Here is a 25368-nt window from a genome sequence, read left to right as displayed (position 1 = left end):
CAAAGTGCGTAAATTTTGTATGACCGTTGGTCAAATGTGACCTGTTTTCTCATGAATGGCTTGTGAGCCCAGAATAGGTTTTACATTTTTAAAAGGTTACATTTTAAGTCCTTATTCACATACTACAAATATCCTTCATGTTGCCTCCTACCCTAGCCAGGAATACCTGAACACTGAGAAATAAGTTCCTTAAGAAAAAAAATTTTTTTTACTAAGCAACGCTCTACAAAAAGTTTCATATTGTGGCTGGGGATTTAGCTCAGCGGCATAAGCACCTGCCTTGCAAGCAGGCAGTGGTGAGTTCGATCCCCAGTACCGATAAAAAGGAAAAACAAAACAAAACAAAACAAAAAGTTTCATATCTACAGAAATTTGTACAGAAATGTACAAAAACATTACCATTTACAAATAATGGAAAGGTGGACTATTAACACACAAGTAAAATATGAAACATATTTTTGTAGTAAAATACTATAAACAGGGAATGAATACACTGAAACTCTGCATTAAAATAGATGAAATTTTAATAATATAAACTGCAAAAACATTTTGGATACATTTTCCCATTTATCTTTTGTTTTGCTTTGTTTTGTTTTTTGTTTTTGTTTTTTGTACTGCGAATTGAACTCGGGGACTTGTGCTTGCCAGGCAGGCGGGCAGATTAGGCTGTACCCCTGACCCATTTTCTCATTTATATGTGATTAAAAAGCATAGAATACAAAACTATTTGACAAGATACATGTACTTTCAATGAAGGCATGGAAGCAATACATTTAATTTTAAAATTTACTACTATGAAATCAAGAAAAACTTAATTAGGGAGAAAAACATGTTTCAAATATCTTTGTTAAATATGATTATATTCTCAAAACTAAAGAATATGGAATTGGCACATTACTATTGATATAACTCGAGACTTAAAACATTTCACTAGTGTATCTACAATGAGTTGTTTTTTCTGTTTGGGATTATTTTTCTTTTAGGTACCACTAATCAAACTCACCATCTTATGTTTGCCAGGTAGGAATTATGCCACTGAGCTGTACCTTCAGCCCCTGCTTGAGGATCTTATCCCAAATATTTTATAGCACTTACTAGTCCTTTCTCCTTGGTCTTTTGGCCAGTAAATTTCTTAGTCTTATCTTGGTAATTTTTTTAAAGTATATAATCTTGACAGCTTGCAGGAGACTGATAAAGTATCCTCTTCAAAGCTTACAATCTGGAGTTGTCAGTTGCTTTTCCTGTGCTCAGTCCAGGGCTATGAGTTTGAAAACAATACCACAGAGGTGAAATGCTCTTGTCCTCACAGTACATCAAGGCTAAGTCACACACATGGTATCACTAATTCCAGTACTTGGCTTATCATCCCATGGTTAGAAATGTGTCTGGTAGAATTTCACAGCTGTAGAGTTAGACTTTTTCTCTTTTCTGTGTTCTCTTCTTTAGAGGCAAAGAACCAATATATTGTATCTACTCTTTATTTTTGGTTTGTTTTGGTACCAGGGACCAAACTCACAACCTCATGTTTGCCAAGCTGGCACTTACACCACTGAGCTAAAAACCCAGCCAAACTGTATCTACTCTTAAGGTTGAAGGTGAGGGAAGGTTATGTGTGCAAAGAATTAAGCTCCACTTTTAGGAAATAAAAGTAATTGCATATTCTTAATTCCTCTTTATAGTGAATTAAAATTACAGCAACAGCATTATCATATGGTGAAAATTATCATATGGTGAGTCCTTTATTACCATTTGTTAGACTCTATTAACAGTATTAATGTGTAAAATTAATGGTATTTATCCAAGTTTCAATCCTAAGGAAGTGATTGAAATAGTAGAATGCTAAATATTTATCACTCTCCTAGGTACAATAATCGATCCTGTGAATGTAGAAATTTTTGGAATGAAAGACATTTTGAGGTAGGGGATATAACTCTGGGGCGGTGCGTGCCTGGCAAGCGTGAGGTCCTAAGTTTGATTCCCGATACCATACCCCCAAACACACACACACACACACACACACACACACACACACACACACACGCACGCACACACACCAGAAAAGCATTTATGTGAACTTTTCATTGTTTCATTTACTTTTGTTTGTAATGATGTGTGTTTTTGATTCAGTTCTCCTGAGATTGTTTTTCCTTTCATTTAGAGTAATACACCTTTCAAATTCACCGTATGTCATATCAAATATGATGTAATGAATCTATTTCCTGCTTGGTATAAATAATCCTTTCCTGGTGAATATTTCACATAAGCTTATGTTTACAAGAAAATTGGCCAAACAATGAATGAAAACTTAATATGTAGTGTCATTTTAGCCTTAATGGGAAACCCACCAAACATTCTATTTTGCTAGCAGATAGTGGAGGGCTTAGTAGTCTTACTGCTGTATGAATTGTTTTTACTCTGTTGTCTTGAAAATGATATTTATTTTCTATGTGTTGTTTAAATTTTTATAAATACAGTCAGGAATCTGAGGTACCTATTTGTGGAAAAAGCACCAACCTTGAAGTCAAATATTTATTTTCCTTACCTGTCAAATGCTATGCTTTGAATTTCAAGCAACCTAAGCTTATCTGTAATTTTCTCCTTATGCACTAAATAAGCTAAGCACAATTGTTAGCAAAGATTTGGAGAAAATAGGGCCCTTGTTTTATACTGGTAGACATGCAGGTTGTTACACCCATGTGGAAACTAGAATGGTGATTGCTAAAGAAATTTAAAATGTAACTACAAAGAAAACAAATACCTGGTAATTGTGTAATGCACTCCTGTGTTCAATGTAGCAGTATTCAGTATACCTAATACATGGAAACAACCTCAAACTTTCTCAGCAGATGTACAGAAAAGAAACCTGTGGTATACATACTTGCACACATGCATATATATAATTGAATATTATTCATCCTTAAAGATGGAGATTTTCTCCTGCCATTTGCTAGAATATGGGTTATCATAGAGGACATTTATGCTAAGTAAAATAAGTCAGACACAGAAAGAAAAATTTTGCAGCATCTCATTCAAATGTGAAATCTTTAATGATATAGAATTGCATAATTACTAAATTTACAGGACTGTTATAAAGAGATAAAGTAATTATGAATGAAAAACAGACAGTAGAATACATGATAAACAGTGGACATAGTATTTTTGTTGGTCTTCATCTTTAGAGTTTGATTGGATGATAATACACTTCCCACTTAGCCATTTACTTTCTTCTTAATCTTGGAAGAAGTTCCTTAACATTGATTTTGGTGCTTGTAACTGTAACTTTTGAAGGAAACAACACACTATCTGTCTGACCTCATTAGAATAATTCAGTAACAAAATGTACCAGCAGTTAGCAAATTTTTTGATAAGAAAGTTACTCAGAATTCATTTTCCATTTACTTTCTCACAACTAGAACAGAAATGAATATTTCTATTACTGAGACTAATTGCAACTTCAATTTATTTTCAAAAGTCTGTGAAAGTGCTAAATTTAGATTCTTAATTACTTAACTTTTAATAATAAGGACATGATGGTATTAGTTTTATAAGTGATATGCTAAAGCCATGACAAAATTCAAGAAAAATTGTGCTGGAGATGTCAGTTAACTAGGCTATTTCTTTTACTAAATCATGTGTGTTTTACCTGCTTTGAAAATCCGAAAGTGGACCATGGGGTTGAAGTAATAGAACACTTGGTTTCTATCTAGAAATGTCCATTTACAGACTATATAACCTACAGTAAAGTACAAATACACTCTGAGACCCAGTTTCCTAACATCTAATGGCAATTTTAATATAGAATTTACTTGGTTGTTTTTTTCAAAATTAAGATATCAAATAGTCTATGCTCAATATATAAAATATCATATGCAATGCATAATTGCCGTGCTAGGTAATTATAAGAAGTTACTCATGATTACTGATGTTACTGTTTGCGTTCTTTAAATTTTATCCTGCTCTGTTTGTAGACCATAGAATTAAAGGCTAAAATCATTTTAAAACAAAGCTCCTTCACGTTTTATTTTCAATTCTTTGTTCTTTTCTAGCAAATGGCTTCAGGTGTTCTATCTCACCAAGCCCTCTGCCGCAGCAGAGCGGGCAGCATTGACAGTGCCCTGGCTAACCACCAGCTTACCAGGAGGGAGCTGCCTTAATTGCCTGAATTCTGGCTTCACAAAGCAGCTTTCACACCTAAAGCTGGAGCAGCTCACATCTGTGGCTGTCAGCCTTCTGCCTTGCAGATGAAGAAATCAGCTGTGCCTGGTCCCCAAGGATACCCAGGGGGTCCAAGCCTCATGCATAAAGTCAAAACACACAAGCTAATTTTCATATAGAGTACAAATAATATATTCATCTAATAAGATAACTCCTCAAACTTACTGCTCATATTATTTTAAGCTCCTGTGCAGGTAATTACCATCCCGCTTAGGAAAAAAAAATCAATGAAACTATTAGATCAAAACCAAATTCCTTTCATTTGCACATGTATCATCTCTGTGCACATTCTCAGTACTTTCTTAAATAAACTCAGCCAGAACAGTTTTTCTCTTTAACGTTGCAGTAATGTATATTGTTACTCCAGGCTATATGCTGTGTGTGTAGTGTGTGTGTGGTGTGTGTATGAGTGTGTGTGTGTGTGCACATATAAGTGCAATAGAGAAAGACAGATTTTTTAACTTTATAGGTATAAGTGTATTTTCCATTTCATAGCTATAAAATATAATGCTTATTGACACACTATTAAAATAACCAGTAGATGCTGATAAGGTGCACAAAATCACAAGATGCTCTGCATTAAACTTCCACAGCTGACTTCCCACTGGAGAGCACCAACAGGGTTCTCATAATGACATCTTGGATGGTGAGACTTTAATTACTCAGCTAGTGCTCAGTATAGCAACTACACTAACAGGAGACAATCAACATATGTAATTCTATAAACTTTCATTATTGATTACAGGGGGGAGCAGAATGTATTTGTATAAGATATACAATTTAAATATGGAAGTAAACCAGAAGGCACGCTCTGAAGGGCTGCACGGTGCCTTGGTTGCTCAGCTTGCTCACAGTCTCACTGACCTGCTGGCTCGCACTGCCAGTCTGTGGTGGCCATTCTGCTGCTCCGACAACTCCTACTGGGATCTCTACCTTCATTCTCCTTGATTCATGGGTCAGAAACTTATCACGCTGTAGTCCTATAAATGTGCTACTTCTGACCACTCTGAATTGACTTTTATTTCAAATTCATTTTGACCTAAGCTTCTAGTACAAGTGTTCTAAATTAGAGGTTGAAATTCAGAGTCAAATATTAATTGTAAGTCACCATTGCTTAACTATAAATTTGCTCAACATACACATTGAGGTTCCACAATGTCATCTAAAATTTCAGAAATTTTGGTGACATGAAAAATTTCTATTAATGGTCATTAGTTCAATTGTCTCTATTTCCATTGTAATTTTTTGAACATAGTAAGTAAAAAGAAGATGCCACAAAAAGGGAGATGTGAATTTGTAATATTTAAGCTGTAGCCCTTTAGCCAAGGTCAGGTTTCTATTCATTAATATGCAATGTGCTTTTCAAGTTACAACTGAGAAATTATACCAACTCAAATCCCATGCCCTTCAAAAATATTTCCAGAGCAAAACATCTTTAGTGCCCAGTGTGCAACAGAAGTGTCTTCTTTTTGTCCCTTTTGAATCTTTTTTTTAATGAAAAACATGTGATTTCTGAAATCCCTTCAAATGTGTACGATTTGTTGACAGAAGTGGTTGCACGGTTGCTACCTCCTGAGGGAAATTCATTCTATCAATTAATATTTGTAAGAGCTGCCAAGGGACTTGGAAAGAACTGAAATGTAGGACATTTGGCAATAATGAATGGGGTGGATTGAAATTAGACATTGGTCACAGTCTGATGAGTGGGTGGAGATAAAACACTAAAGATAGTATTCACTTAAGAGTCTCTTTTTCAGTGTGAAACTTTTTCCAGATAAACATTTTTCCTCTTCATTAAATCATGATCAAACCTTGCCTTACAGTGCCAGACAATAGAAACATTTTTCTTCATCTGCATTAGACCTGTGTTCTGTCATGATGCTAAGTGATCACTTTGCCTGTTTGTGGTTCAAGTGGGGTGTAAAAATGCACAGCAGAGTTAAATACTGAGGGCATTCGCAGTGTTGGTGATGCATGTGTGCAAGAAAACGGCTGTTAAGATACTTGCAGGACCTTGAGCAAATGTCTCACAAGAAAATTTTGTCAATGATTCCATTATCTTTACTGCTATAACTTTCTCCCATATTAGAAGTTTTCTTTTCAACTTGTAACACTGCATACTGTCCAGAAAGCTATGTGTCTTTCTGTCAGAATCTCTACTTAAATAGTAGAAACATCAATTGTCCTTATTTCTGAAGTTACAGTAAATCTTTCAACATGCCTTGGTGTCCTCACAATGAGTAGTGGAACAACTGCTCCCTTTAGATTCAAAATGAGAGAACAGTTTTCTAAGAATGAATCAACTCTTACTTCCATTTTAATTCTTGTTATTTTTTTCCTGGAAGCTGATTTTATTTCCATTCTACTCATTAGTCTTACAAATCTTTACAGAAAATTAAGAAATTTGTTAGCCCATAATCTTTTCAAATCACTCATTTATTTCTGAGACTCCAAATGTCTATGTATAAAGAAAGAGATCTCTGGGCAGATGGGATAGTCAGAGAGCTATAGATATGGGTGTGATTATAGATATATGCAACAGTCCTAGGGAAAAATGAGAAGAATAGAGGTGGGTAATAGTTAATTGATTGTGTCAATTTGCGTAAGAAACATTAAGTAAACTGGTTCAGCATAGTTGTGTGTATGAAATACACACCTTGGTGAAGATTGTCACCAGGGAGAAAGAAGGCTTGTTTTGGCTTCTTCAAAGGAGCTCCAGTCTTTGCCTTCACTTCCTTGTCTTCCAGTGCAAGACTCTTCAGCAGACAGCACAAGCCTTCAGCCTCCTGACACTTGACTCTAACAGGACACTACCCTGAGATCCAGGCCTTTTGACTGCACCCTTAGACTCTGTAGCAGGCAGAGAACCCTTTTGCTCTCTTCCACACTTAACTCTGCAAGTAGCTATTGTAAACCAATCTTGTAAATTCTTATACCTTTGTGTATCTTGCTTCTAAATCTGCTTCTCTAGTAGAATTGACTGACACAAGGTGGTTATAGTTCCTATAACCAGGGTGTTGGTCTTTGGAGAAGTTCAAACTTATACCTTCCAGCCAATCTGGGTATAATATTGAAGTAATGGTCAAAACTCGAAAATACTTAAAATTCTGAACCATATAAATTCTTTTCCAAAGCTACTATCACTAAATGAATGACATTCAATAAAAGAGCATCACATTATGATATTTAGCATTTCTTTATAATGAGTACCAATGTTTTATTAATATAAAACTATTTCCCATTTGAATATTTCCACAAGTATAAAAATTTTCTTGAGCTTCATATGGTCTCATTTTTTTCTAAGCTACAACAAATTTATCATCCAGGATTTTGAGAAATCTTATAATGAGAAGAAAAAGCAAGATGAAGCAAAAAAGTAATTATGGAGTAAATAAAAATAATGGATACTTAAAGAAAAGAAATTTAAATAATGTGCATTAAGTTATTTAGAAACATATTGAATTTCCAAAGCAAGAACAAAATATGGTGAGAAAAGTATTATAGTGGTGACAATAATTCCTGGAAAAATAAAGCAAGAAGAAAACTTTAAAAGAATTCTTTAAAACTAAAACAAAGATTAAGACACTTCATAAAAAGTACACAATTTTAAACCAAAATTATCGACATTCAAATAATAAGATTTTCAGCACAGTGGAGACAATAAAAAAAATAGCAGAATGGTACTGGAAAATATCTTCCAAACAAAATAATAAAATACAGTTGTTCACAAAGGAAATGTGTATGCTTATTAAGAAATATAACAAGAGTATATAAAAGATGGTAGGAAACAAAAAGTACCAAGAACATCTTTTCAAATTTAGAGAAAAAAAGCACTAAAAGTTGCTTTGTACTTCCAGTATCTTCTAAAAAACATAACATTGAAAAAAATAGCAAAACTTCTCAACACTTGTATTTTCAAAGATCTGAAGTATTAGAAGATATGCTCAGGTAATATTTCATTTAGGAATGTCATACTAAAAGAACAATGAAATAGCATTATGTGACTATTAGAATGATCAAAATTTATAAAAGTTACAAATATTCAGTAATAGAGAAAGCATAGAACAACAAGAATTCATATTTATTGATATTGGAAGTACAAAGTGAACTTGCTACTTTGGAATATAGTTGGCATTTTGCTATGTATCTAAAGATAGCCTTAGTATAAGATGATACAACTTTATCCAAGAATTTTTTAAAACTTCCTGTGTAAAGGATGTATACTTGTACCAGTGTCATTCAGTATAATACTGGAACACCAAGCCAGAGCAATCAGACCAAAGGAAGAAAGAAGCAACGTTCAGCTTGTTGCTCTTTGCAAGTTTGTAGATAACATGATCTTACCTATATAAATCCCCAAATCCTCCATAAACACACACACACACACACACACACACACACACACACACACACACACCACTTCCCAAACACAAACAGTTATATACTGAATAGTACAAAAATTAATCAAAATTTCAAGGTGCAACCTCCACATACAACAATGATTTATCTGATACAAGAAATGTTTTATCTGATACAACGATTTATCTGATATAGTCAGCAATATAAAGTCAGCAATAAATAAGTCAGCAATGAAGACTGTAAAATCTTATAAAATAAATTGAAGAAGACATAAACACACACAAAAAATTAGAAAGGCATCTCATGTTCATGAATAGAATGATCAATATTGCTAGAATGACCATACTACCTAAAGAAACCAACAAATTCAATGCAATATCAATAAAAATACCTTTGATAATCTTTTCATCCTCTTACTACCTGGAGAATCATGAAATGTGTATGGAACCACAACTCCTAATTACTCAAAGCCATTTGAGTAAAAGGAATGAAATCAGAGATATTACAGTTACTGACTTAAACTGCAAAAATTTATCATCAAAATAAGAGGAATTGGCATAAAAACAGACGTATTTGTGGGGTAGGACAACAAAAACCAAGATTCTAGAAGAAACTTATTTGTCTACAACCAGCCAGTTTTCCACAAAGTTGATAAAAACATGCACTGGAAAAGAACAGTCTTTTGAAGACACAATGCTGAGAAAATTTGACACTTACTGTAGGAGAATGAAATGAGAACCCTGTCTCTCAGCATTTCAAAATATCACCTCAAAGTGGATTAAAGATTTACAAGTAAGACATGAGTCTGCTGAAGGGAAATGGAAACCTGGAGCCAACCACCACGAACTGAAACTAGGAACCACAGTCAGCCCTTCCTTCCTTAAATTGTGTATGTGGCTATTTTGTCCCATCTCTGCAATCTTACTAGTCGAACTGCATTTCTCTAGAAACTGATCCTGAGACTTCTACAAGATGTAACATGGCTCAAACTGTCTTTCTACAGAACAAGAAAACTGGTATGAATATTCATATGTGTGTAAATATTTCATAAATCATTAGCATGCATGTGTTCTGGTGTCTGTCAGTTCATGGCTAAAGATTGCACTCGTGTGACTTCAGACTGCTGTTTACCCAGAGACAGTACGCTGTTAAGAAAAAAAACATTTGGATGCTGTACTGTACTGTGCATCTTGGAGAGTACTGTATATGTAGGGTACTGTGTATCTTGGAGAGGAGTGTAGAGTTTAATGTTATCTGTTACATGTGGCTTTTATAGAAAAGTCTGACCTTTTCCTTTCACTCTTTGATCTTAATTTTGTGTCTCTACTTTCTGTGTCCCCTGACTTCTTCCTGTTCATAATACATCAAATGTCATTTTGATCTCAAGACTAATGATTCACACATTTCTCTTCAAAAGACTTTTCCATTTCTTCCTGTACAGATCTCTAATTAAATATTTAGCTCTTAGAGAAGACCTCTTAAAGTAGCTAAAGTATTATGCTGTACTACAATTCTTTTTAATACTCTTGGTCTTTTTAATGAATACGACTTTTCTTCACCAACTAAAATAAAAATAACTAATAGTAAAGGCTTTGGCCATTACAATTCAGACCAGTGTTAGACAAATAATTTTTCAGGTAAATAATTACAGAGTGGATAAAAGTTACCATTTATAAAGTAAGAAGTTAAGCTATTACATGCATTAAAAGATAATGCTAAGGGCTTGTTATGGTTTGGTTCTGAAATGTCCCTGGAAAGCTCATTGAGAACTTAGTGCTCAATGCAGCAATGTTCACAGCTAGACCTGTTAGGGATGACTGGATGCTGAAGGATCATAACTTAATGGAACATTGGGAGGCAATTAAAATTTTACAAAGTAGAGCTCAATTGGAAAAGACAGGTTAATGCAATGTTGTTGATGCAGCTTTTAACCTGGCTCCACTCCATTTTTCCTTTACCTCTGTCTCTGTTCTCCCTGTCTCTGCACCTCTGTCTGTCTGTCTGTCTGTCTGTCTGTCTGTCTGTCTGTCTATCTGTCTGTCTGGCTCTCTCTGTGTCTCTCCCCTTTCTCTCATACCCTCTTTTTCTCCCTCCCTCTCCCTCTCCCTCTGTTTCTCTCTTTCTCTCTCTCTCTCTCTCTCTCTCTCTCTGTCTCTCTCTCTCTCTCTCTTCCTCTCTCTCTCTCTCTCTCTCTCTCTCTCTCTAGATTTCCTCCACCCTGCCATAAACCAAGTTATTCTCCCCCTCCACAGGGCCATAGTGACGATGCCAAGAACCATGAGCCAAAATAAATGTTTCCTCTAACTTTATTTTCTCTGACACTTTGTCACATCAATGAAAAGCTGACTAACAAAGGGCTCTTGTATTAAAAACATTAACATCATAACTTACTGGCTGTTGATACTCAGTAGCTCATTAGCTTTTCTATAACTCAATAATTTTAGAGTTATAACAGTAAAGGGCTGTCAAAGTCACTGTTAAATATATGTCCTTAGACTAGCCTTGTCATGGCAAGCATTCTGGAAGATACTGAGACACCTATATTTGATAATTAGGCAAACGATAGAGAACATTATCCTACTAAGTAAAAAACAAGAAGTACAGATAATCTACAAAGTTCAAATTTTATATTAACATATTATTTTAATATTACATAACAAGAAAAAAATGAATTTTAACCAGCTAAAATCTACCAAAGAAGAGAACAGGGGATAAGATGAAATGGAGCAAAAATGAGTTGATTTATTTGACATTTTATTATATAGACTATCATTAATTTTTGCAGAAAAATATGAACCAAATTATATAAATTAAAAGAAATGGCACTTTTTTGTGAAATTAGACCTATCAAGAGACTGGATAAAAAGAAATTATTACACAAAACCCAAAGTGTGTTTATAATTCCCTCAGAATTTAAAATTCTTCTTTTTTCTGAATACTATTTTAACAAATTTGAGTTGTGTGTAATTTTGATACAACATTTGATTTTTTTATATATGCATACAATAAAAATTACTAAATCATCTAGTTAACATATTCATCACCCTACTTACTTTTCATGATAAGAAAACTTTGAAATATATATTATTACTAACAATATAATACGTTATATAAATAGTAGAGCTCAAATTAATATTCCTCTGTTTACCTGAAATTTTGTGTCTTATCACCAAACTCACTTCATTCTTTCTCCCCTAACCATGCAATTTCTGGTAATCACAGTTTTATTTACACTCCACGTATAACTGAAAGCTTGCAGTATTTTGCTTTCAATTCTTTAGTATAATGTCCCCCAAGATCATTCATTTTTTTGCAAGTAACAAAAGTGTCTGCCTCATTGTTAGGTTTGTGTCTGGGTATCCCCCCAAAGTCTCATGTAGTGCTGGGTGGAAGGCTTTTCTCAGGTGGTGAAATGTGGAATTTGTGATTGATTCATTCTCTCATGCTGTGATTTGAGGTGTGAATGCTACACCCACACATTGATTTATTTTTACACATTTGTATATGTTGAACTATATTTATAATCCAGGTATAAATTCTGAGTAATTGTAGACAAGCTCACTTTTTGATCTTAAAGCTTTGAGTTTTCTTTTATAAAAATAATACACATAAAGAAATCATCAATTTAACTCTTGAGACATCAATTCATTTTTAGGTTTTATGTTATTGAACTATATTATTCAAAGATAAGTATTCTTGAAATATGTAAGATTAGAAATAATTGCTAAGTAAACAAATGTTATTCACCCATGACATTATTATGTTAAAGTAATTATATTTTAATAAAGATTCTGTATTGCACAAAATGAAACTTCAGTTGCAGTTTACATGTTAATTATAAATTAAAAGTTATATATATTTGGATAATTTATTGTCAGGTGCTGGGGATCTTAACAGGGTCTCACACTAGCTAGACAACTGACATAGAATTAAGCTATATTCCAGGCCCTGGATAAACAGGTTCAATTAATAAATTAGTTTTTTTTATAAACCATAAGTGTATGCATGTTGAATATTAACATTGTTTTACAGTGTTATCTACTGTAACTTTTTGAGTTGACCTCCATGTATACGCCCATGTCTTGCCAATTTCTTGATTTTGGTTGTCTAATTATGCTTAGTCCTTGATTGTGTTATATATCACTATCCAATTGACCTTTCCCACAATACATGCTTAGGCCTTATGCTTGTTTCATTTTTGCTTTTTTTTTTTTTAACAATTTTACTCTGTCTCTTAATATCTGTCTTTTCCATTTGAACACAAATATTCAAGTTTTATAAAAATACAAAAAGATAAAATCATAGATAAGAAAATAAAATCCTATTTGTATTAAACTGGCAAATTCTCCTCCATTCTAATAAAAAAAATCTGTCCTGAACTATTGATTTCTATCTATGAAGGAAGTTTTATTCCTTCTGTAGTTCCTCCAAACATTGACAAGCCAAGATAAACCTTTGATTAACACATTAATTTTTTAAAAATGAATATTTATCCAAAACCTGGTCAATGTAGTCACTATGTTCACAAACTATGGAGTAAACCTTTAATAGATACAGGATTAGTACTGAAATAGCGGGACATGCTTCCTTTTGATATATAATTAAAAGTTTTACTGAAAAATAGCAGTAATCTAAAATCCTTATTGGTTCATTAATTCTTGAGTCATTTTTTTTTAAAATCTGGTTATTTAGCAAATATAAGCAACTACAATGAATCAAACATTGTGCTTGGTTTTAGTTTTAAAAAGATAGTCATAAAACAAGTTTTCAAAGATATGTTTTAACAGCTAAACATAAAAACAAATACTATATAAAGCATTTAACAATACAGAGGAAGAAAAACTAATTTCATCAAAACAAAATGAAGGCAGTCCCAACAAAGAACAACCCTTATCTTTCACAATATCCACTCACCACTGATGAATATCTGTGTACACAGTACCATTTCAAATCATGTTCAGTCATGCTGTTTCATTACTTGAGATGGCTGGTCTTCTGGGATTTCTGGGCAAAGACTATTTTTTTTTTTTAAAGATAAAACTGAGTGGACTGATGTTGTGAAGAAACTACAGGGAAAAGAAAGAAGAAAAAGTAGGAAAGTGGTGTTAACACAGTGGTCATTTTGCAGAAGATTTCAAATGTCACATTAGACATCCTGGAATTTTCTGAAAACAGTACAGATCTTTTAAACAATTTTGTCCCATGGCAATAATTTCCAATGGTAAATCTGTAACCAATTGGAGCAAAATGAGAAATTAATATACATTCACAGAAGTGCAAATGACAAATAAATACATGAAGACATACTCAACATTGCTGACCATTAGAAAGATGCAAATTAGAGCCACACTGGAATTCCATCTCACCCCAGAAAGAATGAGTATCATCAAAACACAATCAAATAATAACAAATGCTGGAAGGCTACAGGGAAAAAGGAACCCTTTCACACTGGTGAGAATGCAACCTAGTACAGCCACTGTAAATATCATTATGAAGGCTTTTCCTCAAAAAGCTAAAACTGGAAATTTGATTTGGCCGTTATTCCCCTTCTAAATATCTCCTTAAAAGAGTTAAAGGCATCAGTCCTATAGTAATATATGCATGGTCTTATTTATAACAGCACAATTTATAATGGCTAAATCTTGGAAGCAGCAAATATGTCCATTAACAAATGAATGGATAAGGAAAACATGATATTTACACACCATGGAGCACTACTCTGCAACAGAAAGGTAAAATGGGTGCCTCTTGAGACCATAATGTTAAGTAAAATGAATCAGACTTGTATAAATAAATATCAAGTTTTATCTTACATGAGAAACCCGATTTATTTATAGCTAAAGCACAAAATAAAAGTAGAAATACAGAGATAGATATTTCTCAAGTGGGAAAAGGGTCCAGAGATGAAAGGGAAGTAAACAGGAGAAGAAAAAGCATTAAAATTCGTTTTACGCACCTCCTCATAAGGAATGTAAACACTGTGTACCCCGAACATGTACTAATAAACATTACCATATATATTATGCTATTTTAGGAATTTAAAAAATACTAAAGATGGAACTGGAGTCAGTCTCTCCTTGCAGTTCCTCAGCAATAGAAAACAACAGGCAAATCTGTTAGAATTAGAGCAGCCAGAAAGGAAGAATTGAGAGACTTTCAAGAGGCATGCAAGATTATTGTTTTCATAGCTTAAATTTTTAGATGTGTGCCAAGCATCTGAGAAATGATTCAAGTAATCACAGTACAAGTACTATTATTAGCAAAGAAAAGACATTTGAGTCTAAAATATGGTTCTTTTGTTTCACAAAGAATATTTTAAATATTTGACAGAAGAGTTAGAAGCTAATTATTTAAAACACTGCTTTAAAAAAGTTTTTAGCCAAGGAAGTGAGTACTGGACCTTCAACACTGACTGAAATGCTAAGGTTAATTGATTACAGATGAGTCCGTGACAACAGAAGCTAGAATATCTGTTTGTATAATAATGAATCATTGTTGCAAAAACTACCAAAGTAGTATTTATAAAATATAATATTGAGCTCATGGTATGTGGGCTTTGGAAAATTTATGATTTAATTTTCTATGATTTCAAAATTTGAGCAAGAGTTTTGACAGCTTAAAAAGTGATTTACCAACATGTCCACAAGAACAAGAACATGCATCCAATATGGTAAGCCCTGAAAAAGTGCTTAAATTACAATTGAGTGAAAGCACTGTGGACTAAAACTATGAACAAATAACAGAAAATGGTATTGCCATTCACACATTAAAGATACCTGGTTAGAAGACCACACACTTCTAAACAGTACTCTCAAATTTCAAGAAATACTAAAATTGACATTTCTAACTGACCTCACTTTCCATGCATAGAGTGGAAATTCTCCTTCCCGTCCCTCTTTTATTATGAGATAAAAACAACAAAAAATGTAAATAAAGATTTTTAAAAATGATCTTGAGACATACATACAAATATTTCAGTTCTCCATTCAGGCTGTTTAAAGATGCTTTAGAAATATTTCAAATCACTAAAAGTGTAACTCATTTAAAATTATAACAGCTTCTCTTTATCTTTTTCAAAAGGATGTTTTGCTTAACATAAATGAATGTGAAATGTGAAATCACACAAATGGACTATGAAATATGCTTTCCTCCCTACAAATTCTACCTGAGCTTGACAGCAGTGGAGTTATTGATTAGATATCATCAATGCTGTTCTATACAGAAAGAACATAATTTCATTTTATGGGATGTTATGCTGTTAGAAAGAATTCATTTTATGAAATGGCTACTGCCAGTTCTTTCATTATGGCTGCTTTGAAAAATTTTGTTTTACATTGGAATAATATTTCCTTACACCACATTGGTTTTCTAATGGCTTATCATTTGTGAATAATTTAACAATGACCTGTTTTAAGTGTTGCTGTGTAGGGCACTCTACAAAATGTATCAACTCTCTTCAGGTACGTATTTAATCTCTATACTTGAAAGACGGGTTTGCTTATGAATATCTACATTCTGAAACATGGAAGTTAGTAATTTAAGCTTTTATATGATTTGGCATCATTTTAATTGAAACTAAAACACAGAATGAGAATTTCATTTTATTTTTTATTTATAAACAACATGCTGTCATGATGATTTTGAAGTACAATATTTGTTTGGTGCTTGGTGTATGTCAGATATTTTTACATTTATTATATATATATATATATATATATATATATATATATATATATAATCCTTTTTGAGATGGAGTCTTGCTATACAGTTCAGGCTGGCCTTGAGCTCACTTTGTAGCCCAGGCTGGTCTCGAACTCGCAACTATCCTCCACCTCAGCCTCCTGAGTGCTGGGATTACAGGCATGAGCCACCACGCCCGGCTCTTTTATTTATGTAAGAATGAAAATGATCTGGTCCAAAATGCATAAACTATGTGAATGAACCAAACTCAAGGTGATATCTGGAATAAGAATGTTAACTTTTCCATTTTAACAGAAAGGAAATACTCCATTGTTCTTGAAAGAAAACCAACACTTTCTAAGAGGTTGAAGATCTCTGCTTTCCTTGAGCACTTGAACAGGATGGGCCAGGCCAGGTTCTGATGTTTGAAATATATAGTGATCTTGGTCTTCCACTATGTTTAAAATTATTTTGAAATTTTTACTTAATAGAGAAAGTGATCAGGCAGTGTTACCATGCCAATTCTTAGGATGATATGATTTAAAAATTAAAATACGCATATAAAATTTGAGAGTTTGAAATAATCTGTATCTAAAATCCACTAACATTCTTGGCTGAATGGTTGATCATATGAAGTGGTATTTTTTTCTGTTTCCTATATGTAAGAAAATATTCCAACAGGTATTAAAAATATGTCACTTATGGTAATGTACTTTACTACATGATAAAAAAGTACTTTTTATGATGTCACAATGATAGTCAGCTACCATCACACAATTTCCCAAACCCATCTAATGTACATCACCAAGAGTGATCTGTAACATAAGATGTGTACATTGGATGATTATGATGCGATAACATAAGTTTAGAAGTTACCACATGTGCACAGTGCCAGTGGGGATAGGAATAATGGGAAAGACTGACTGTTTAAGGGGCAGATGTGTGTGGGGATTCTCAAACTTTATTTCAATCTTGCTGTGAACCTAAAATTACTATAAAATAATCATATGTAAGATATAAATATGATTACGTATGTGTATTCCAAACCCAAGACATCTCGTCTTTCCCAACCACTTTTCAGTTGCCTCTTCTCATCCCCTAACCTCGCTCTACTAAGTACACACACACACACACACACACACACACACTTTCTTGATTGTTTCAGGTTGTCTCCAAGACTAAGATAATGACTACTGAAGCAATCAACTTGACCTTAACCTAGATGTTCTGAAGTACATTTCCTTATCTGGTGAGAAAATAAAGTGTAAAGAATGAAAAAGAGCTAGTTATTTTGTTGATAAGAAAAGTATTAATTTCATATGAGAGGTCATTAAAGTATTATTAAATAACATATATGCACGCACTTTTTAAAATGCTTTTTCTCTTACATTTTTTGTACATGTAAGGACACATGTACACACATTTTGCTGTTTCTTTATGTGAGTTCTTTAAAAAAATATTATGCTAAGAAAATATTTCACTTTTTAAATAACAGTTTATTCCATTTTAAGAGGAAATTTCTTCCTTTCAAAAAATTGCAAAATAGAATTATTTTAAAAGAACTAAACCTGGTTCATTTTGTAAAACCATCCAGAATATATGATAAATCTGAAGTGCTATACTTGATCAAGAATTAAATATGTACACAAATACTGCCTATCTCATTTCAAGTTTTGTGCCTGGATATTTGGCTTGAAAAATTAATGATTATGTAAGTATTTATTTGACAGTGCCCCCAGAATAGATATTATCACATGCAAGGAGCCAAAAAAGGGATGATTAAACAAAGGTAACTAAGTCTTGATTACACATGCTATTTTGTTTACTTGAATAGACTGCATGTCAACTAGTTCTATTTGCAGCAGTCTTGCAACTTTGTCCCTGCATTTGAACCCATAGTCTGGTAAAATTAAACTTAAAGTACAATACACAGCCTTCTGGTAATCTTCTCCAGCCTCTGAGTCATGAGAGTAGTTCTATGTATAGTAACATTGCCCTGAACTCCCAATCCAATACCCGGCACAATGCATCCTTAACCATGGGACTCTTGTAATTGATGAAGGTCTGAGATCAAGTGGCACACTCTTTGACATGGTTAAATTATTTGTTGGACATAATAAACCAATAAAATATAGGGTAGATTCATCTATCTTGAATCGTCTCTGGTCTGAGCATAACCTATTAAGAACTTGCTTTTCTGTCTCTTTATTTCTGATTACTTGACATAATAAAGAAAATGAAATACATTGAGTGGATGCCTGACTGTCTCCCACTCTCTTCCTTTTTCAATTTCTTCTGTAAAATGGGGGAAAATGAAAGCTCAATAAATATAGCTGAGGGAATGAAGCCCATGTTGTTGCTACTCTGCACATTTTCTTACAGCCTTCTAAATCGTAAAATGTTAACAGCAAAACTAAATCTTGACATGTTGATAGCTAAAATCATAGTGCAATATGGCACATCAATTGCCTGTTATGTTTCTAAGAACCAAAAAATATTCTCTTATGTGCCATTAACATAAATCATGCTGGTTCAATCACTTTAATTCTCCAGGTGTTTATGTTGTTGTTGTTGTTTTGTGTTTTGTTTTGTTTTGTTTCGGATGGCACATTTGTTGATGTCAGTTGGGAAGGGGGAGGGATGTCAGATAAAGTATATATCTGCTGTGCAGTTCTGCACATAAATCAAATTCAATAACCTTATCTGATGAACATTTTACATTAACCAAAATAATAACCTGCCATATGACTTCCAATAGTTTCTTTCCTTCTCACATTTCGAAAAGCAATATAGCATTATAAGTACCATGGCCATCTAGATACTTTTCTTTTGAATAAGTAATATTTGAAGATTTCCATCTTTTTATAGTTTTCCAGATGAGAATTGTAACACAAAGGCAAGCAAGGAAAAATACTAACTTTTATGAAATGTTAGTCTGCTGCATATTGTTTTTTAAAACACTGAATAAGAGGAAAAATACTGATATAATATTTGTCTCTGTGAGACAGATATCAATTACATATAATTGACAATTTTCCTGTTCTTCTTGTTTGGAAAGCAAAACGCGGAACCTACAGCAAACAAGGTCAAGACCTCAGCATCCTCTCCGGTAACCACAAGTGGTTGACTTTGTGCAAAGCTGCTCTATCCTCTCACAGCGATGAATATTTTAATCCTTAAATGTGGCAGGAGCTCATGTTTGGAAGTCTTTCATTTTGAAAATGAACAGAGCTCAGAAAACCTCAGGAGTTCAAATAGGGTGATCAGACTGAATTTGTCTCTCGGAAGATTGCTTTCATCTGTTATACCACTCCACTGAACTCTGTCTCTTCCTTTCCTTGGCCCCCATCTGGACCTCTGGTACTCTATGTTCTCCCAGTCTTTTGCTACAAACTATTTTTGTTGCAATGAGGCTTGTTTTGTGTTTGCATTGTTATAGTTCAAAGTGATAATGCATATTTATATCCAAAAATATACTGTTTCTCAATCATAGATCACTAAAACTCAATCTGATATTTTGAAACCTTTTATTATGCAACTTTAGTGTAGAAAATATGAATAAAGGTACAACCACTTCCGTCAAAGAACTTGCAATCTTTAATTACATAAAGTTACTCAAATATTCAAAACTCTTGCAAATTAAGAAAAAAATTCCAGTAAAAATACAAAACAGTAACATCCAAATGTGGAAAGAAAACAGAATCTAAAGGTTAACGAATACCAGTATGGAAGATGTTGAAGCTGAGGCTGATTGTCTTTTTCTTTTTAGAATCAACTTTTACATTGTTCAGTAATGTACAGAAAATAAATCAATCCATTTTTAATGTGCTTTGCTGTATTGTTCCCTCTTGAAATTGTTGCTTGAATTCTTAATTCCCCTTTAGATATATCAAAATAGATTCAATACTGGAGGTTTCAGTTCTGACTTGACAACTTTCTTTCAAAATGACATTGAAAATACAATGTGAAGTAAATTTTCGTCAGCAAAATTAAAACTTTGGATTTTGTAGAGGGCTTCTGAAATTCTGATTATATGATTATATTTTTAAAATCTACCCTGTATCTTTAAAGTTATTTATTGAGATAAAGACAGGGCCTCAAATACCTTTTGTTAATGGGTTTGATAGAATTAAATGCATCTGAATTCAGGCATTGTTTTTCTGATGTGAGAAACTGAAAGTGTAAATAAGGACCAAAATGTATAATAAATATTGGAAAATGGGAAGAAAATGTTCAAATGGAAAGGGAAACTAGGGACGTGGGAGGGAGGAAAAGAAGGAAGGGAAAAGGAAAAAGAAGAAAAGGAAAAAATGGACATAAGCTTTTCTAAATAAGGAGGGGGAGAGTGCTGGAGGGAGGAGAGGGGATGGGGGAATAGAAAAATCAAGATATATTATGTAGAACTACAAACTTCTTATTATAAATGTGGCCACTTGTATATCTAAATTTATCAATAAAATTAACAAAAACCTTATTTTTGATGCTGAAATTGAGAGTCAGTGAGGGAATTCCAGCCGAGAGAATGTGAACGATGGCACAGAAATTCATCAGAGTACTGCTCAGGGCAGTAAAAACTGTGCAATTTTGAAACATTGAGATACAATACCAGGTTGCAGAAAGAATGTTTTGGCAAGAAACATTAGAACAATACCGCAGCAGAAGAACTGCTGGCCATAAAATTTATTGTTGTTCAGCGTATGCAGACAATCATCCGGTTAAGGGGACAATTGTTAAGAAGCGCCTAGCATGATTCCACATGGATTCTACATATTCTGCCATAAAAGATTAACAGCGAGACTTACAAGATACACAGCCATTCTTCTTCCCACCACTCAGAGAACTGGGTTCCTATAGCCTTCCTCACCTGTATAGTAAAGAGCTTTTGGTTTTAGAGTGTATCATCACCCAGTTGTACAATGGTCCTGGTGATACGTCACTATTTGCATACTCAATATAACAACTAGTAATATTTGTTGACAGAGTCATAGCTGTTTCCAAAACATTTTTTACACTACATCTCCATGTGAATGAAAGTAAAACCTATTATCTAATACCAAAATAATTAATTCACAGGTCCTATATTCTTTTAGTATTTAAAATTAAATGCTTTTCATTAGATTTGCAAAATTTGTCAACCCATCATCATAATTATAGATCATTCTCATCAAGCCAAAAAGAAACTGTGTCCCCATTATCTATGCTACCCCTTTAGGCAAGTATTATTCTCCTCTAGAAATATACTATTCTGAATAAATTAAAAGGAATTATACGTTGTAATTTGAGATAGGTTTATTAGTACAATGCATTCAAGGCATTTACATTACAGTATTATTTGTTTTATTGCAGATAATATCTTATGGTACCAATAAATTATGTTTTACTTACCTATTCACCAGTTAATAAACATCTGAGTCATTTACACTTTCAAGTTAAGAAATGCTACTACTTATTTCCAAGATTTTGTGTGGGCATGTAATTTATGATAACAGTATAAAATAAATATTTAGTGGAAACATTAGGACAACTTACATCAATCCTCCCTCTATGGAATCTGGGCACTAAAGAACTAAGATCAATCAAGTATGTATTTTATGTCTATTTCCCTGGCCCCTCAATAAAACCCAAGATAGCTAGGATCAAATCAGATTTTTTATTTACCGACACTTTGTGCTATGTTACACATCACTGATAGGACAATTAAGCATTGTTCATTAGGTCACAATGAGAGGGAACAATTAAAACCTCATATCTGACACGTTGGATACTTTGTTTAATATGCACTTACCCTTTTATTATTTTAATCTGTATTCTTTAATCTGTAATAAGTTACCACTGTGAGTAGAATAGTCCTGTGAATCCCACTACTAATATATGAATATAGTGGCTCTTGCAGACCCCAAAAACAATGTCCTTCTCCACTTTTTAAATTGTGAGACTTATTTTATGCATTTTAGACTCAAATCCTTTAGTAGATATGTGTTGAAAATATTTTCTCACATTCAATGAGTTGTCTTTTTCACTTCTAAAGGTACCCTTTTAAGCAAAAGAATTTTTTATTTTTGAAACTATCTATTCATTTATTTTTCTCACCTTGCAAACTACGTGTTAGAAGTGTTTTCCTAATCTGAGGTCAAAAATTTTACTACAAAAACGTATTCCTACAATTTTAGTTCATACATTTAGGTATTTGATTCTGGTTTAGTTAATTTTTGTAGATGATACAAAGAAAGACTCAACTTCATTTAAAAATTGAAAAAAAAAGTGTAGGTGCTCAGTGGTATGCATCCCTCTTCTCCCGTTAAAAGATCGTGCTATCCGTCAATTGATGCAAATGTAGTGATTTATCTATGCCTGCACCATTGTATTTCATCGCTGTGTCAACCGTTATGTCAGTAACTTATTTTGTTGATTAATATATCTTTGTAATGTTTTGAAATTGTGAAATTTGAGTCTTCCAGTTATCTTTCTCCTGTGTAGTTATACTGAGTCCTTTGAAAGCCAGATAGATTTTAGATCATTTTCAGCCAAAACCAAACTAAAATTCTGACAGATGGGAATTGTATTAAATCTATAGATTGATTTAGAAAGTATTGTCATACTAGCATTATTGTCTTTTAATCATGAAACCAAAAGTTTTTCTCATTAAAATTTTCTTTACACAAAGATCTTCAAATAGAGACAGTGTTACTCTGTCCATTCCAACTTTGATGCTCTGTGTTTCATTATTATTCCTAGCTTTCAGGAACAGAAATAATTTTATTTACTTGTTTATTTATTTACTTATTTAGTTATTTACAGAATACCTAAAATTTTATGTTTTCTTAATCTAAATTTAAATTTTTACTAGAACATACTCGCAGTTAGAAGTTTAGAGAGTGTAAATTCCTGTCTTGTTCCTTGAATGTAGGTTTAAAACTGTCGGACTTCACCATTGTCAATGATATTTGCTATGGGATTTTGTAGGTGTCTCTTATGAAGTTGAAGAAATTTCTTTCAACTGTTAGTTTATTGAGAGTTTTTATCATGAAAATAGGTTGGATATTATCAAATGTTTTCCTGAGTATGCGAGATGGTCATTGGCTTATATTTTATTTTATTTTAGTGTGATGTAAAACATAAATTAATTTTCAAGGTGTTAAAACAACTTTTGATTTTGTTTTTTTTTCTATATTTTCCTACTCTCTTATTGTTTTATTTTTTCCACTAGAATTTTTATTACTTAATTTCTTTTGTTTCCTTTACATTTGCTTTGATTTTTTTTTTCTTTCTTTGGGCAGTAGGTTAAATTACTGATTTGAAGCCATTTCTGTATTCCAAGAGTCATTCTGAATGCATTCTATAAAGCATGCAATGCTGTGTTTTCATTTCATTCACCTCAGAATATATTTTGATTTCCCTTTTATTATTTGAAATCATTTGCTATTTAATATATTATTTAATTTTGTACGTATTTGTGAATTTCTTAATTCCCTTTCAGTTTCCGACTTCTAAGTATTTTACTATGGAAAGAAATCAGTCATTGAAGTCTATCAGTTACTTATATTAGTAAAGGTTGATTTTACCATTTAGAAAATTATCTACTTAGACTTTATGTACACTGAAGAAGAATGTCCATTCTATTGCTTGATGGAGTGTTTTGATATATGTCAGATCCTTCAGTTTTTTAGTTCCTTTATTGATCAAATGTTATGTATTCTTATTCATCTTCTGCCTAGATCTTCTGCTGAATATTGGGTCAATCAGATATTGAAATTTCCAACTGCTACTGATACTATCACTCCTTTCCTTTCAAATCTTTCAATTTTTGTTTTATCTATTCTAAGGCTCTGACATTAGCTGCATTTGTATTTATACCCATTTACTAATAAAGCTGAATTTTCATTTGCTTCTCATTAGTCTTTTCCTTATTTTCCTATGCACTGAATATATATTTCTAATTAAACACAAGGTTGAATGTGTGGTTTGCTATATTGATGATCTCTATCTCTACTTCTTGTTGAATGAAGTAGGCACCAGGGTTCAAGATGTCATTTATTCAAGTCTGTACATAGCTCTATCTTATTCCCATAGTTGTGTTTTTATTATATGCTTTGCATTTAGATATTCACATTCATCAACTCATTATTATAATTTTATTTGGTATAATTTTTAACTTTACAATAGCTGAAAAGAGTTTATTATACCAACCTACTTATTTACCATATCTGATTCTCCATTTATTCCTGAGGATTTAAGTATTATCTTGAATGTATCATTTGTATTCTAATGTAAATTTTTATCTTTCTTATTTTATTTTAAAGAGGTGGAACAGAATAAAACCAATCAAAACAAACCACTGCTAAGAAACACAGGACTTCAAAACATTACAAAATCAACAATAGTTACCATAATGCCTTTTGATGTCTTCAGAATAGCTGTCAATAAGGGGCTGGAGATTTAGCTCAGCGGCATAAGCGCCTGCCTTGCAAGCAGGCAGTCATGAATTCTATCTCTGGTACCGATATAAACGAAAAAGACCAAAAAAAAAAAAAAAAGAATAGCTGTCAATAACTTCAGACACAGTAAAAATCAAATAGAACAGAATAGAATAGAAAAAATAAAAACAAGACAATGAATGCAATAAAGGACTTCAAAACAAGCCTATAGTAGATCCAAAATTGCTACCATAATAATCTTGCTATCTAATCAATAAAGCTGCTCCTGCCATTGGATTTGACATAATCAAACAAAACAAAAGAGAATAAAACTCAACCCAATAAAACTATGAAAATGATATAGGATTTCAAAACAAGACCATAGGGAATCAACAATGGTTGGAACCCTCAGAAGGAGATTCCCCCCACTTCCAGATTCCACATTGTGTATCACTATCCTCTACCTATGATCAGACCGCTGGCCCTAGACCTGCAGGGTTAGTGAAAAACCAAAGCACCACAGGCATCCAATTGCATTCCACATCCATAGCTATCATCACAGCCTGTGTTTCTCCAGAGAAGCCAGTCATTTATGGTGGGGGAATGGGAACTGGTATATCTACTATTGCCAACCTGTGCATCAGAAGGGGCTGGGGTCTGGCTTTTCCCGGTCCAGTGGTAGCCCATGCATTGGGCTTG

General features: G+C 33.1%; 1 long non-coding RNA gene across 1 annotated transcript in view; it reads left to right on the top strand.

Moving 5' to 3' along the window:
• Positions 1-9487: 9487 nt before the first annotated feature.
• The window catches only part of LOC134472220 (uncharacterized), an 88310-nt gene continuing 72429 nt past the window's right edge, over positions 9488-25368 (top strand). Inside the window, exon 1 of the long non-coding RNA XR_010042110.1 lies at positions 9488-9590. This is a non-coding gene — a long non-coding RNA (uncharacterized LOC134472220). The remainder of the gene's footprint in view (positions 9591-25368) is intronic.

The sequence above is a fragment of the Cavia porcellus genome, unplaced genomic scaffold (genome assembly GCF_034190915.1).
Source record: "Cavia porcellus strain 051 isolate PalLab524CR breed Dunkin Hartley unplaced genomic scaffold, mCavPor4.1 scaffold_22, whole genome shotgun sequence".
NCBI lineage: Eukaryota > Metazoa > Chordata > Mammalia > Rodentia > Caviidae > Cavia > Cavia porcellus.
Note: the sequence above shows the minus strand (reverse complement) of the source record. Positions and strands in the feature narration are given on the sequence as shown.